Genomic DNA, 17,341 nt, shown 5'->3' with positions numbered 1-17,341 from the left:
AAAAACTGCCTACTGATATGACTGCCTATAAGTCTACTTACTTTCCAGACAGCCCTTGCATTTCTACTGGTTTCCGTTTTCTTTAGATACTAAATCTCACGGATGCATAGACGGAGCGGGTTGTCACTTCTTTGAAAAAGATCCGAAATTAGTATGTGTTGCTGAAGCAGTCGCATGTCCTGTAACATGTGGATGTTGTTGTAAGTTGGATTACTTTATACTATAATATTTCTTTTTAATTTCACTTTCTGAACAACATATCGAAATTGTTGTATTAAAAGCCTTTGAAAAGACAAGAGAGACTATTTTGTAAAAGAAAATTAGAAACAAGCATTGAAAGAGCTAAATGTGTAAAATAGGTTTGTCCAACTTTATATTTATAATTCATATATTTAAATATTTATTTAAAAAAGAGCTTCAAAAACAGCAAAGAGCCTGGTCTGTTACTTAGGAAGTAAAGGGTTGCATGACTGTATACTAACAGACTTGTTTCTGACCTCGGTTCTAGCAGAAAATGGGTACATCCATTACAGTTAATATACAAGAATACGAATTATTAACACTTTCGAATAATTAATGCATAATAAGAATCTATAGTTTATACGTCCGACTAGTTGTCTAAGGGTTGCTGGCCGCATAGTTTTAAAATATGTCAAAGGCAAGCCATTATTTCATTCAAGCAATTATTTCTAAGTATGAGCATTTGCTAGTTCAATGAACGCATTCGAGAAGGGTGTATCTTGAAGTTGTAAGGTTCCTTAACACCAGAACTGAACTAATATAGATTTTATATAAACTTAATCAAATCGTTTTTTCTCTTTCAGGAGTTTGATAAATGTTACCGGAAGATCCTTTCTAATAAATCGGTTCGTTTGTACAAACAACTTCCTTTGCAATTGTTGTTGTTGTTTTGTTGTTGTTTTCCCGTCTTTTGGACCACAACTGTATATGACTCACCACATTGCTCTTATGAAAGGAATATAACGACAGTCAGTCTCCCTACACAAAGTCCAAATGAATCCGGTAGTAAAAGTACTAATAAAATAACTCAAAGAATAGTTAAATAAACCAATCAAGGGTCATAAGCAAAATCATAATGAATAATTAAAGCATAACATGGCAAGTTTCAACATGATTCACACAACAAATAAAGATGTTAATGTAAATAAGCTTAGCTGATATTGGTTTAAGCAAAACTAAGATAGCTAATAATAAAAGTTAAAAAAAAGATCATTTAAAAGACACATGATAAGTTTATGTATATAATAACATATGTCTTAAACCACAAGGTCTAACAAATATCTTGTAAAGATGTTTGACAATACTTTGTTGAAAGGGATGTTCTTTCATCACATAATTTTTATTATATTAAACAGAAATATGGTGAAACTGGTTACGGCATTATGGTTAAGTTTTGTAACATTCTTAATTTCAACACTTCTGTATTATACATATTTTGTACTTCGATAAAATTTTACAAAATATCATGACATTACTTTTTTAATATATAATGTCTGTCCATTATTCTCACAATATAATAGTAACTTATTTTTACATTTTTGTAAACCTTTTGATATGAGTAACAAATCATATGCATATAGTAGATATATGAAATTGACATTGCTTAAGGTAACTTGATCGTCTGAGATATCGAGAATAGAAGGGAGGTAATTGAATAAAAGTTAAAACATTATTTGGACTAAGGTTATCTCCTTGACTTACACAAATTGTTAGCAAAGCAATCCAGTAAGCATCTTTTTTCATTTTAACATGCGTCGAATTATCCTGTTTAACATATTCACATATTTTTAATAAAATTGTAAAAATGTCCACTGATTTCTACGGTACAAAATTAACAAAATGATATAGAATTCATAACATTGTCGAATGCCTCAGTAAAATCAACAAAAAAGTTAAAAAGTAATTAAATTTTGCTCATCAGCTAAAGAATATATAAATTAACGTCCGCTCAACAAACATATTATTAGATGTCTTAGACTTTTGATAGAAACAAATATGTGCTTCAGTAATTACAACACTATCAATTAAATATTGTAATTTGTAATTCAAGATACTACTATATCACCTTAAAAATGTCATCACAAATTTACCGCTGTAAGTATTTTGGCGCATTTGGATTACCCGATTTAAACAAACCCATGTTATACCCATTTATGAAAATAGATGAATACACACTAGTTAACAATATTTTCACAAACAACAAGGAACACATATTTCCATGCTGTGATCATCTCATTTGTTATAGAGTCAAGGCCAGCAGATTTCTGTTTTTTTTTTTTCAACGAATTGATAGACTGGGATATTTTTTCTAAAATTATAAAATTACGGTCAGAATATATTTAGTGTTTTATTGTTCTTTAAGCATTGCTTGCCCTTCCTCTTTTAGATCTTTAACTAGTTTCAAATAATCTGATAAAAGAGGCTATCTAACTTTGTGATAAAGGTTTTCTGAAGATATTACATTTTTCCTACAACATGTCCCTTATAATTTTCTAGAGATATTATATTCCTGAAACAACGACGCTTCAAACTAATAGAAAAACAAATCTGCAACGGAATTAGACAAAAAGTATGTTAAAGGTTGACTCGAGGAAATGGTTTTTTTTACGAAAATTTAGACACTTTATATACAGCAAAAACAAATCGCCGGCCTTTTTTTTAAAAAACAAAACACATAACCACGCGGAAATCCCCAGGATACTGTTTTACTTAGAGCTTATGACCTTTTATTGCTGTTATGAAGAACCCTTTAAAAATTAGGGAAAAACCAATCCGCAATGGAATAAGACAAGTGGGATTCTAGAAAATAGTGTTTTTTACGAAAATATATACACTTTATATACACAAGGGACAAATTAACAGCCAAACGGAAGTCTACCGCATATTTTTCTTGGATCAGGTCTTTTGACCTTAAATACTTTAAAGAACATTCTCCAATCTACTGGAATAATATATCCACAACGGAATCAGACAAGTGGTATTTGAACGAGGTCATTATTCTTGGGTAAGCGATTTTGACCTAATGTTTCCCCAAAGTAATAGAAAAACGCTCATTTTGCTGTGTTTTTACAAATTTTATTCACTAAATATACAGAAAGAACAAACCGCTGGTCCCAAAAAAAAACATGACACGCGAATATCTGCAGACAATTTTGCTTCGTTTAGGGCTTTGTGCCTTATACTGCTGTAAAGAAGACCCACTAACTTGATGAAAAAAATAATAAATCCGAAGTGGTGTTTTGATTGTTGGCTCGAGAAAGTTGAGGTTTTTACGCAGTTTCTTAGATAACGGTTTGCTCGAGAGAATTGAGTTTCCTTTTATGAAATTTTGAAAACTTCATATACATAAATAATTAATCGCCGGTCTAAAAAGCGATAATTTTACACGGTCATGGCTTTTATTTTCCTTACGGAAGAGCTTTTAGCCATATATTGCTGTGAAGAAGGACCTTCAAATTAAAAAAATCTACTGGATTATTACTTAACTTTTTTAGGTCATAGCACCACTTAATGAGATTTTTATAAAGTTGTAACTACATAGTTTGTCGTCAGTCTTCATGGTGTTGCTTTCGAATTTTTCAGTCTATCTAATGATATGCGTATGTACTTAATTTAGTTCATTCGTTGATCATACATGAGTATATGCAAAGAAAACTCTAAATTTCTCTCATTTTAAAAATATATCGTCATACCTGTAATTAGCTTTTTTGGTGCTGCTATGTGAGAAATATTTGGTTTGAACACATCGGTAAAATTTCTTTCTACAGTCCAACCCCATTTATTCGAAGTGTCTGGGACTGAATAGTTACTTCGAATAATCGATGGGTTCGAATAATCGAAATCGAAATATTGTGATAGACGAAAACTACTCCACTTTGACCAATCATAGCAAAACTACCGTTTACAACACACTTACTCCCTGTAATCAATCGAGAAAAATAAATATTAAAGAAAAGATGCGTAAAAATTATTGTATTGACATTGAAGACATAAATACTTGCATTTTATTCTAAATTATGTATCGTTTCGTTTCGCGCAAAGCCTTGATAATGGCCGTGTTGTCACTACGTTTACAGCTAAACTCTGGTATTTTCGATTAAGGATAAAGGCTCTCATGTAGCGTTACAATTAATGAAAAAAATGTTTTGATTGTTTTGACAAATTCATATATACGTTATGTATGAAAATTATTGCTGTCGTTTTCAAGAAATAACAGTAACAAAATCGGACACGGTGCATAGCTCTAATTTCATTTTCGATAATTATAGTCCAGTCAAATTAGCCCGAAAATCAAGCTAACCTAGAACTAATTGCAAAAGTTTTTGTTTTGATATTTTATGATGGTACCATATCTGCTTGATATAAGGAAAAAAGTTGCACTCTTTTGCTGAAGGGGAAGTGTGATTTTTTTAGCTTTCAAGTTGACACCTATAAATTTCAGTTATGAAATCCGTGTAACTTATTATTTTCCGATGATACTAAAAAAAACCTCTTCCATATATAAGTTAAACATATTTATTACATGCAAACTTCATACAAACAAATTTTTGTCCATGTTAATTCAAAAATATACATATAATTTACATTAAAAACATTTTTCATAGGCAATTTTATGATAAAGTGGGGTCAAATTACCCCACCCACTTTATGTTAAAAATTTCAACCAGTCAAATTTCGATATATAAGCAGCAAATCATCCATTTCATGCATATATACAGTAAAAACAATACATAATGACATATTTATGCATGAAGAAATACATTGTAAATTATGTCAACTGTATTCATATGAATTAAAAAGGACATACATACATGTGTGTATTGTAAATTTTGTGTTTAGATAAACGTTGAATAATTCAGGTACACTTTTTTTAGCTAACATTCTGAACATCTAACGCAATTTGAATGATTTTTTTGTTTCAAGTAAAAAATGAACAACAACAAGTAAGTATAATTTAGAGCGAGTAACAATTACCAAAATACCATGGAGAAATTGTAGTATATACATTTAAGTGTCATTTGTTGAAATTTGACATTACACACGGAATAAAACTATATTTCTAATGTCTCGAAGAGCTACCTAATTTGGCAAGCAACAATACATTAATATAAAGAACATGTATATACAGGCTAGCTCATTCACAAGAACTACGTGCTTGTCACATCGATAAGTACTCTTAAATCACTTTGAGTATATGGTAGGGTTATTGTCATGCTTGTAATCTACATCAAATGGTACTATATTCTATAAATTTGAAATTATCGTTCTATTTCAGACAATATAGTTATACATTTTTATTTACAGTAGATAAACTTTGACATTGACAATTAGAGGAAAATACATTTTGAAGCAACACAAGCAAAGATAAGAAAGCATTGATAAACGTGCATTGTACATTTAGAGTTTACTACATTTAGGTTATAGCGCATAATTCGGTGCTAGCACAAGTGATAAACACCAATGTAAAGTATTGTGCACAAATTTTAGTATAACTTGACACTGGATAAAAGAGTATAATTACCATACTAAATAACTACTTCCTATGGCAAGCAAACAGTGTATTATAATAAATCTTTTGTTTTTATTACAAGTTACATATATTTACTTCACGAGGAATATGAGACTTTTCAATATACAGAACATATTTGTCTGCAAAGTTTTATATGAATAATTTAAAGTAGAACCCCTATTGCTTATGTACAAAAAGATGCCAGATGCATGTACATTGCTAATAATAGCACAAACTATGAATACATTTCAATACAAAACAGGTACAATTGATAACTATGTTCTAAGAGAATTGTGTCGAAACCAGATCTAGTCTTCCATGTCTGCAAAATCAATATCTGAAATAGACCGACAGTTTGAACAGCTAATACCATGACATTCTCCACATCCAACAGAACATTCGAGATCATGTTTGCGACAGGTACATCTCTTAGAGTCGCAATTTTTTTTGCAATTGCATCTGATAATATTTAAAAGAAAATCTGGAGCAGCGGGTTGTGTAGATTTTGTTGGTACAAGACGTCCTTCAAGAAGTTCCCATCCCCATTCAGTTGGATCTAATTTATCATTTCCAATCCATGTTTGTGTTTGAAAATAGGACCGCATAGAGTGTTGCGCCGCAGCATCAGATGTAGGTGGAAGGCTTTGAACTTGAATAACAGATGAACTTGACATGGTTTTACTTACAAATTTGTGAAATCTCAGTCTGTTCAAATTTATCTCCCTAGCCCCATCATACAAAATCTTCATGGCATTTTCACCAGCTGTAACAATTTCTTTTTTGTTTGTTGAAGAATGAAATATTGCAGCATTTTGCCGGAACACTTCATCTTTACACATTATTTTAAGACATGCCGGTTTGCTGATGTTGTATATTCGTGAAGTACTGTCACAACCAGAGAAAGCGTGCAGGAATGGTAGGAGATTACAAATCTCTATTCCAATCACATTTTGTGTGTTTTGAATATTCCACACCTTTTGGGTTTTCAGACGAATCGAATTGTTGTCTGATCTGAAATATACATTCTTCGAATCTGACGAGACATGAAACAATAAGAGGACAAGCAAGTCTGTGTCTTCACCGATAACATACGTTGTTTTCGTTTTAGAATATTCAACAGCTGTTTGAACAATCAGAAAGTCTGCATCAGAATGTGAATTGCGTATAATAATGCCTCTTTGTTCCAAATAATTACCAAGATAAAAAATGAAGTTTTGTTTGTTTCTCCTCATTTCTCAGAAACATATCTTTTTTCATTTTCAGTGGTGTGTTATAACCGAACACAACCTTTGTACCAACTTCGCCTTTCATACGCCTAAGATGAGCAACATCTTTTATAGAATGGTCCATGTAACCGTCAAAAACGACTGTAGGATTGACATACCTTTTAGAGATGTAGGAATAATATTGCTTGCAGACATTTTCAATTGTTGAACCTTTTTCCCAAGGAATCTTCTGAAGAAGCGAGCCGCCGTCAAGTACATGCACATTTTCAGAGGCAATGTCATCTAATTGGACCGGATTTGTAAATTTTCCAAAATTCCATAATGCGTCAGCAAGTGCAGCTTTGTTAGCCTCTCTAGGAAGTCCTGTGTTGTCAAACAAGGCAGATGGAATACTACTAAGTTCATATTGAAAAGCACTTGATACATCACCATCAACAAATCGAGCAGCAGTAATTAATCTTTGAAACAGCAACTGGGGATCAATGACAACTGGCTCACCAAGTACCTTGATTGAAGACTTTTCATTCATGGTTACAGCTTGTTTTGATTTTTTTGAATGAATAACCTTCAAAATCTTTTCCAACCATGTCTTTAAGAATATTATTTCCAATTTATATTTTGCATTATCACAATTCACCCTTCCATCGGGCAGTAACACAAGTTTCTATGTGCCTCAATGATGTAGATGTTTCATTAAATGGATTGTGAATTTGAAGAAAATTTTATGAATTCAGTGACGTCCGTTTCATCTTTTTTTGAACGAGCGTTGCCCTCTTCCTTGTGTTGTTCACTGGTTTTATATCCTGTTTCTGTAAATTCTTGCATAGCAGCATTCATTTGTGCTGTGGCGGGCATTGACATAAGCCAAGTTGTCCTTTGTGATTCGGTCATTCCTCGACCTCGGGTAAGACCACCCGATGTTTTTAATGATCTCATTCAAAACTTGCTCAATTGTGAGATCGGTTGAGATTCCGCCCCAATATCTATCATTTCTTCTCACAACATGACAACCTTTCAAAAAAGCACTGTGTACATTCAGGATGTGTGCTATTCAACGATTTCATGTTCTGTAGGTATATATATGCGGATCGAAGGTAGAACGAGTGACCAGCAGCTGCAAAGTATGGTAACATTTGTTGGAGAGACTGCAGATGTTCTAACCAGTTCCCTGTCCGCTCTGCTCGTATGAAACTTTGCAAAATGGATATCATTTCCATGTACTGAAACCACAGTTTGCAAGTTCTATTAGAACTCATGATTTCCTTTGCTTCAGTAAATTTGGTTTCTATTGTTTGTAAACATGTTGAGTGACAAACATCTTGTTTCTGTATATTACCAGACATCAAATCTTCATACAAACTAACAAGTTCAGTCTGGATATCAGTGTGTATATGTTTTGTGTCGTCATTAGCGACATGTAATTTAGAAATTTCAAGTTCTATCGCTGTGTCTTCAGAACAACTTCTGAAATCAGTTCGTGTATCTAGTGACTCTTCAAATGATTCTAGTTTGTTTGGCGGTTGTGTGCCAAATAATTTAGACATCAGTATTGCATGTAATGCTGTATCAAGCAGAAAATGACATCGAGTCGCCCGTGCAACGGCCTTGCCCGTTAGCATATGTGTTACTGCATTTGGTGCATAAACAGTTTGCATAATTTCTTGTAATCCTGAACCAGACATCAAATTACCAATAGTGCCCAAGAAACTCATCTCAGTATGGAATGCTCCTAATCTCAATACGACATTTCCACCTAAGTCATGACTACTGGAGTTGAGGATATGTGTTGCCTTCTGGAATAGCGGTTGATCAAACGTAAGGACTGGCGTGACAGCATACTTTCGAGACAGATCACATATGAAGGAAAGTGTGGAATAAATGCAAGTCAAATCACTTGGACTCATGTCGATCATTGGGAGAAATGATATCCCTGATTTCCCTGGAAACACTGAACTTGTGCTCGTATCGTACAACTGCATAAATCCTGACCAGGAAGGTCTCGATGGTTTCAATGGCCAAATAACTTTAGAAAAAGTGTCAAAAGCTCCACTCATGCTAATTTCCTCTTTTTGTGACAGCGATTCAAATTGAACCATTTGCATTTGTTCAGATTTATATTGATGGAAGAACTTAATCTTAATTCTTCCAAGATCAGTGATTTCTTGGTAGGTAACTTCTTTTCTTGGAATTGGAACACTAACATTTGATCCAGGAGCAGTGCAAGCAATTATACCCATGCCATGAAATGTTCCATGCCCATCTAATGTTCTTATGTTATGGTCAACATTATCAGCACAAAACTGTAAAAATCTTCCTGGAAAATATGAAGCAATGCCAGTATTGAGCGTTGCAGCGGCATTCATTTGAAATTTCATGACTTCGGGATACGAAGAACAAAACCCCATGTTGAAAAGTGTATCAATCAAAAACCTTGATGCAAAGTGATGGTGAAGCTGTACTCCAAGGCCAATTTGGAGAGGTGACATCAATGCTCTAGGTCTGCAAGCTTGCATTATGGCTTGTCCTATAGCAGCCGTTTTCATAGCAATATCCTTTCCAGGAAATATATGTTGAAGCAACAACCGCAGACTGTCTGAGACATAATTCAAGTTTTTTTCAACTGAAGATACATCAGCAAAGGATGGATAGTATTCCTTTGAAACCTTAACATCAAAACCTTGTATCAATTTTGCTGCCGTTTCAATTATAATATTTTTCTGTTCCTCTTCGGATTCACTTCTTTGTGTCTTGTAAAATGTATGTAAAATAGATGAAGCTGTTTCTTTTAAGGATATCAAGTCATCTTTTCCTTCACATGAAGTAATTATCAAGGAGTCTTGAAAATGATCTTTGAGTTTCTTCTTTAAATGCTTTCCAGAGTATGCCTTTTCCCCACAGCTGTTGGACATTACCTGCACGAGGTCTTGTATACGAATAAGGACATCAACATTTTCCTCTAAATAGCATGCAACTTTCTGAAATGCGACTTGTACAGCTTTGTCTTCCGGTCTTCCGGGACTCTTTTTGAGTGATGGTTCACCATCCATAAACAGTTTTAGAATATGTTTTCCAGTTCGAAACTTGGGGTTACATTTCTGGTGATATATTGCATCAGCCGCTGGTAAATCCAAAACTGACGATAGTGTATTTAAAAACAACATTTCCCCACAGATGGTTTCTCTCAGAACATTTGAGATGTTTTGTTTCCTGATCAAAACTTTTTACATCTAAATTACGTTCAGCAGATGCAACTTTAGCAGGCTTACAACAGAGCAATTATACTTTAAAGCAAAGTTATTTGATCTTAAAGGCCTTTTAACTTGGTAACACTTAACATTGGAACTATTTGAAATGTTTCTATTGTGAATAAAATCCCGTCTACAGTCTTGGTGCACAATTTGGCCTGGAATTGTTCGTATACTTGAATTCCTCAGATCGCTGGCATGGTTTATACTGTTGCTTCCCTTCTCTCTGAGAGTGACAATTTGGGACTTATTCTGGATATCCTGTGCACAAAATACACACGCCGTAGTATCTGAAAGCATAGTTTAAATCTACATATCTGCATATATTATTCTTTTGTATATGCATTATTCAGCTGTTACAATAGTATTATGTAGTGCAAAATATCAATATACGGTATATAATTTATGAAATATTTATTTTATATGTTTGTGCATTGATTTTCTTAGTATTCAGACCATTATTTGCACATTATCGGAACATGATGTATTAAGGTATAAACCATCATTTGTAAAGACAAAATATACCTGTTGACTTTGCCATGTTGATATCTAATTGTAGATGCCGGAATCAGAAATGCACAACAGGCTTCTGAAAAAACGAAATATTCAGTATAAAATGTGTATTTATTTCAGCTTACCTTAAATAGCCTATGTCATTTCCCTGGGTTTAACACACATTGAACCTTTGTCCGAAAACTTAATGGCCAGCATGTGTATATTAAATCATTTACAGAGAAAATGTCATGAGTATTTATTAATTTAATAAACCGTAGTCAGTATAAACATACCGAAAATCAACGCCCTTCATATCATTGTTCGTTCCATGAGCATGTTTTGGTAATGTGGCATGTATCATCTATAGAAATAAAAGACATATTTTGTGAGAAATCATGTATGAATTTAGCAATATATTTATATCAGCATATTAACTTTGTATTTAAAAGAAACAAGTATATTTTGCATGAACCGATACTCAAAATGACATAATCGTTCATTTCATTTTTCGACTTTGATTGCTAAAGCGTGACGCCATTTGGCCAATGGTAAAGAACGATTTGAATATTTGGCATTAATTTCCATAGGTGTTAAATGAAGGCAATAACAAAAAATATCCGTACTATGTTATACTTTGCATTTTTATGCCCCCCTTCGAAGAAGAGGGGGTATATTGTTTTGCTAATGTCGGTCTGTCTGTCTGTCGGTCCGTCGGTCTGTCCGTCGGTAGACCACATAGTTTCCGCTGATTATCTTGAAAAGTATTTATCACAAAGTCTTCATATTTCACATAGTGATTGGTCATAACTAGTAGATGACCCCTATTGATTTTGGGGTCACTAGGTCAAAGGTCAAGGTCACAGGGACCTTAAATGTCAAAATGGTTTCCGCTGATGATCTTGAAAAGTATGTATCACAAAGTCTTCATATTTCATATAGTGATCGGTCATCACTAGTAGAAGACCCCTATTGAATTTGGGGTCACTATGTCAAATGTCAAGGTCACAGGGACCTTAAATGTCAGAATGGTTTCTGCTGATTATCTTGAAAACTATTCATGGCAAAGTCTTCATATTTCACATAGTGGTTGGTCATTACTAGTAAATGACCCCTATTTGATTCTGGGGTCACTAGGTCAAAGGTCAAGGTCACAGAGACCTTAAATGTCAAAATGGTTTCCGCTGATTATCTTGAAAAGTATGTATCACAAAGTCTTCATATTTCACATAGTGATTGGTCATCACTAGTAGATGACCCCTATTGATTTTGGGGTCACTAGGTCAAAGGTCAAGGTCACAGGAGCTTTAAATGTCAAAATGGTTTCCGCTGATTATCTTGAAAAGTATGTATCACAAAGTCTTCATATTTCACACAGTGATTGGTCATAACTAGTAGATGACCCCTATTGATTTTGGGGTCACTAGGTCAAAGGTCAAGGTCACAGGGGCTTTAAATGTCAAAATGGTTTCCGCTGATTATCTTGAAAAGTATGTATCACAAAGTCTTCATATTTCACATAGTGATTGGTCATTACTAGTAGATGACCCCTATTGATTTTGGGGTCACTAGGTCAAAGGTCAAGGTCACAGGGGCTTTAAATGTCAAAATGGTTTCCGCTGATTATCTTGAAAAGTATGTATCACAAAGTCTTCATATTTCACATAGTGATTGGTCATCACTAGTAGATGACCCCTATTGATTTTGGGGTCACTAGGTCAAAGGTCAAGGTCACAGAGACCTTAAATTGTCAAAATGGTTTCCGCTGATTATCTTGAAATGTATTTATCACAAAGTCTTCATATTTCACATAGTGATTGGTCATCACTAGTAGATGACACCTATTTATTTTGGGGTCACTAGGTCAAAGGTCAAGGTCACAGGGGCCTTTAATGTCAAAAGGGTTTCCGCTGATTATCTTGAAAACTATTCATTACAAAGTCTTCATATTTCACCTAGTTATTGGTCATAAGTAGTAGATGACCTCTAACGATTTAGGGGTCATTAGGTCAAAGGTTAATGTCACATGGGCCTTAAATGTCAAAATGGTTTCTGTTGATTTTTCCATAATTGAACACTTCCATGTACCCATTTTTGGCATGTTTCTGTAATAAAATTACCAATTATGTGAGTCAATTGCTAGAAAGGGGGGTATATGTGTCGTTCGACATTCTTGTTAAAATATCAAATCAATAAGTTATACAATCACAGTGATTTTTTTACAAACTCATCAGTGTGGGTCCTAGGACTCGCTGGGCTATAAATCTATGAGTCCCAAAATTTAGCAGAAAAATCCAAGTTACAAGGCTTAATTTGCTTTAGTGATATGAAAGGTATATTAACAATGGAATGAAGAAAAAATGAATTTGATTTCTACATTAATTACAATGCTTCTGATACTGAAACTATTCAAAACTGTCAAATAGTTTAATAAGTTTATTTCCATTAGTTTGAGATTAATCAAAAGTTATTACCAAATTCCTGTAAGACAGGACTCCCAACTCAATAAAAAGTATGCATCCAAAAGATGCACATTTTTTGAAACTTTGCATCCACAGCAAATTCAATGAGTCCTGGACTCAGGATGCAGAGGTAAAAAAATCACTGCAATCACAACAGACCAAGTAAGGTTAACATATAAGGAATGTATTATATGTTCCGGGCAATCACGTAGTATGAAAGCTCGGGAGCGATTTTGCAAATTTCCTAAGAAGAGCTACTGGTGTCAGGTTCATTTCACATAAAGACATATTAAAAAAAGAACAAGTTAAAACAAACATTGTACATATATTAAAGATAGAAATTGTGCATAGATAATACTTAAAGTATGACTCACCTTGATACAAGAGAGAGCTGAACATTGGATTATCATCATAGGACCATTGGTGTGTAAATCATGGATTTCCTTTCTGAAATTAAGTATTGATTTTATTTATGTACATTTACATGTTAAGTTATGCAAAATATATATCTAAATATAAATTTATATATAAATCTGAATTTTGTTTTATATACAATAAAAATACCTTGTTATAATAAAAAAAATGCATATTCACGACGTAAATTATGTCCCGTTTTGTCTTCCGTAGATTAAAAAATCGTGAAATCTGTTCATTTCAAAGTAGCAACATAATGTCGAAAATACAAAGTTTTCATATTAAATATGTCTTATTAACATCGTCTTCTTAAAAATATATATATTTCGTTTATTTAAGGAACAGAATAAATTCAATTCCTAACATTTATCGGTGATCTTGGTTTGCTGTTTATTTCCAAAAATATTTAGCATAAAATCGTAGTTATATTTAACTACGGCACTTATTGTGAAAGTAAAAAGGCATAAATGATAAAAGTAAATGTAAAATACACAAAACAAACTTACATTTGCCATCCAAACTCTATTGTTGATGAAAAATGATATTTATCTTTCGACGGAAGTTTCACGAAATCATATGACAAGTTTTCAATGACGCGCGTGCCTACGTAATATTGTTACATCATAGGAAAAAACTGCGTGTATGGTGTACAGTTCGGGTCTTAAAATATAAAGTTAAAATTTGTGAACTTTGAACGCTTGTAAAAAAAGTTGTGCACAGAGTTATATGTGCAACTTTTTTCTGACATATACATATACCAGACCTATTCAATGAACAAAGATTCAAAACTTTTGCAATTAGTTCTGGGTCATATTTTATTTTTACTAGACTATTAAATTGATTAAAAAACACACAAAGAGTTATCATCATGATTGTCTAAATACACGCATACCTGTTGATATTTTTCACAAGTCGACCGGTCAGCGAGTGGATCTGCGCCAATTAGTCTGGCTTCGAATAATAATTAGGCTGACTTCGAATAATAGGTGTGAAATTCTTTCATAATTGTATAATCGGGACCGAAATTTTACTTCGAAAAATAGGAGGTATTCGGATAATTCATTTCGAATAATACGCTCGTATTTATATTGGTCTATATAGAGATAAAAACGGGACCGCCGATCTACTTCGAATAATGCCGGGTATTCGAATAAAGGGTTGTCGAATAACCGGGGTATTTGAATGTAATAAATAGGCAATATGATGTGTGACCATAATTATATGATTCTCGAATATCCGTATTATTTAACATGTAATTGAATTGCAAATTAGGTACACATATAATTAGCCGCTGAAGACGAGTAATTATGGTGACAGAAAACAATGAAACAAGATTTCTGATTGTTGATTGTCTAGATTAACTTACAATATAACCCACAAATACCGATGTTGATTATGTAGCAAAACATCATAAATTTTGAATGTTTAACTGATTTTTGATGGTCTCGCTCAACATTCGTTTAAAGAATAAAATAAACATAAATAATTTCGAATATTAGGCCTAAAGTTCATTGTCTAGATGAACATGGGGAATTTTGAATAACTAGCTGACTGTTGATTGTCTGGTCTGACTCAACATTTATTTGGCAACTACATTGTTAAGAAACATATATCGATAGCCTAGCTGATTGTTGATTGTCTAGCTTAACATTTTTGTTGAAATAATTAAAACGTATTATTATCAAATGTTGAGCTAAATGTTGATTGTCTAGCTTAAAAAAGGAAATTTGAATGTCAAGGTGATTATAGCTTATCTTGTTCAACATTTATTTTGGGTATACGTTGTTAAGAAACGAACATTGAATACTGAGTTGAATTAAATCTTTATTGATCTTTATAAACAAAATGATTTATGGCCCAAGGTGATTATGATTTTCAGAAGATCTTGCTGTCAATCAGCGAGTAGAGAGCAAATCAAACTGGTCATTCAATAATCTTGCTATCAAACAAAGTTATTATCTGAAGGATAATTACTTTATTCCTTTGTTAGAAAACTTGAACTGCATCAACCATTTTCCGCCCAGTTTTATTGCACAATGATTCTGATAGGGTCAGTGCTATTTTCAAAATCATAAATTTATTATTTTCTAAGGTTCATTGAATAAAGTGTTCAACATGAAAATATATAAAACAAGTCGGTGTTTGTTTCTTAACATTAAATTAAACTATTTGCTACTTACTTTACTTTGTTGCAATTACTTAAATCAAGTCAAATTTATGCTGACATGAATAAATATGGTTGGTAATAAGTACAATGTAAGTAGAGGCTCTTTGAACAAATACAATTTATATTTAATTGAAGTGATAAAAATAATGCGTTAAAATTATTTTTCTTAGCATATCCTAACGCATAAACAAAGGTTCAATTTACAATATTACCAAAACCTAGAATTGGTAAACATCTTAGTAAATGAGTTAACCACAGTAAACCGTGGAAAGTCACATTAACTAGACAGTTACTAGAGGATAATTTCGTTCCTTCAGGATAATAACAATAAAAAAGAAATAAATATTAATTTTTACAACTGACAATTGATGTACATTTGTATACGTCTTAACATTCTAATCATTTATATACATTTCTAAACTCATAGTTAAACGCTAAATGAAAAAGTGTTTTAGTATTAGACAAAAGTTCATTACAAACAAATTATAATTATTATCTATCATGATAACATTAATCAATGGAAAGTTAGCCTAACAGTCTCGGATTGTAGATGATCAAATAAAAGGTTAATACTATTTTAATTATCTTAAACTCTTTTTTAACCAATTTACATATTTTCAAATAATCGATCCTGATTTCTGCGTAATTGGTTTGTTCAAACTTGAATGTACTTGCACCTCTGTAATGGTATAATGGAGAGAAACAGAATCCATAACGAAGGCCAAACACGACAAAACTGAAAATTGTGCAGGCTCAGTTTGATTGAATCTGCCATGGAAAGTACTGGAAACTGCAAACTAACTTCCACTCCCCTTAGCACCGGCTTAAGCAGAATTTAACATTTAAAACATAAAAATGGTGAAATTTGGAATTTAGATAACCGCAGTAAAGTTTAAATATTTCTTCCTTTCATCATTCAGCAAAACGCATTCAAATAAGTATTGAAATTCGTCGCCTATCTTATTGTTACAAGAGGTACACGTTCTTTTATTAATTGGGATTCGGGCTAAATTTTTTGTGTTTATTGGTATTCCAATGTTTCGTGTACGAACATTTATTATAAAACGACGAAAATGCTATCAAGTTGACAAATGCATCTTTTCAAATTTAAATTCATTCTTGGCTGTTCTATAGAATAAAACCTTTGCTCGAGACTTCATAAGCGAATATCAACCATTAAGAAAATTATTTTTAAGTTTCTGTCTTATTGCGAGTTTTAACCACTTCTCGGTTAAAAAATGTTGTGTTTGCTCAACCGCATTTCATAAAAGAAATTGTCTTAGGTTTTCAATGAAAGGTACATTTTTCTCGCATTATTTTCACTAAAGTATTTTTTAAAAATTATATATATAATATTGTATATTAGAGACGACAGTTTCTTTTGTTGATTTTTTTGCATCGTGATTTGAATGAGATGGAAACCGGGTATACAGTGACTTGCAAGGACATTTTTAAAATAAAACAAACGGTGTATATTGGATAAAAATCGTTGAACCGGTTAGCTATTGTTTTAAAAAAAATATTTATGTCGGAGTATATGTTAGATATATTTTGGACGTAGTTTTAACGTTTTCCATATATGATTCACTTATTTGGTTTAACATTTGCACTAGGGTTGTAATGTTTGTCATTCATTTTCTGAGCTAATTAAAGATTTTGTTGGCGGGTGTACTTCAAATATATACCTTTAAAATATAAATTGTTCACCATTAGAGAATATTTTCCTTAGTCCATTCATAACATTCACGTAAATGCAAATCATTTTACGAGAAAAACTGCAAAATTTCGATTTCATTATTATATAG

The 17,341-nt window shown here is 32.6% G+C and overlaps 2 long non-coding RNA genes across 2 annotated transcripts; one reads left to right on the top strand and one right to left on the bottom strand.

The window, feature by feature from the left end:
* The first annotated feature begins 57 nt into the window (after positions 1 to 57).
* On the top strand, positions 58 to 884 carry LOC132752916 (uncharacterized). The gene is made up of 2 exons (XR_009628875.1): positions 58 to 200; positions 825 to 884. It is a non-coding gene; the product is annotated as an uncharacterized LOC132752916 (long non-coding RNA).
* A 9,208-nt stretch (positions 885 to 10,092) lies between these two features.
* Positions 10,093 to 14,199, bottom strand: LOC132752915 (uncharacterized). The gene is made up of 5 exons (XR_009628874.1): positions 13,876 to 14,199; positions 13,330 to 13,402; positions 10,790 to 10,857; positions 10,527 to 10,590; positions 10,093 to 10,291 (listed from the first exon to the last, which is right to left on the bottom strand). It is a non-coding gene; the product is annotated as an uncharacterized LOC132752915 (long non-coding RNA).
* Positions 14,200 to 17,341: the final 3,142 nt, after the last annotated feature.

This window comes from Ruditapes philippinarum, unplaced genomic scaffold (assembly GCF_026571515.1).
Source record: "Ruditapes philippinarum isolate M1 unplaced genomic scaffold, ASM2657151v2 ctg17452_1_1_1_1, whole genome shotgun sequence".
In the NCBI taxonomy this organism is placed as follows: Eukaryota; Metazoa; Mollusca; class Bivalvia; order Venerida; family Veneridae; genus Ruditapes; species Ruditapes philippinarum.
This window is presented reverse-complemented; position numbering and strand designations above follow the sequence as displayed.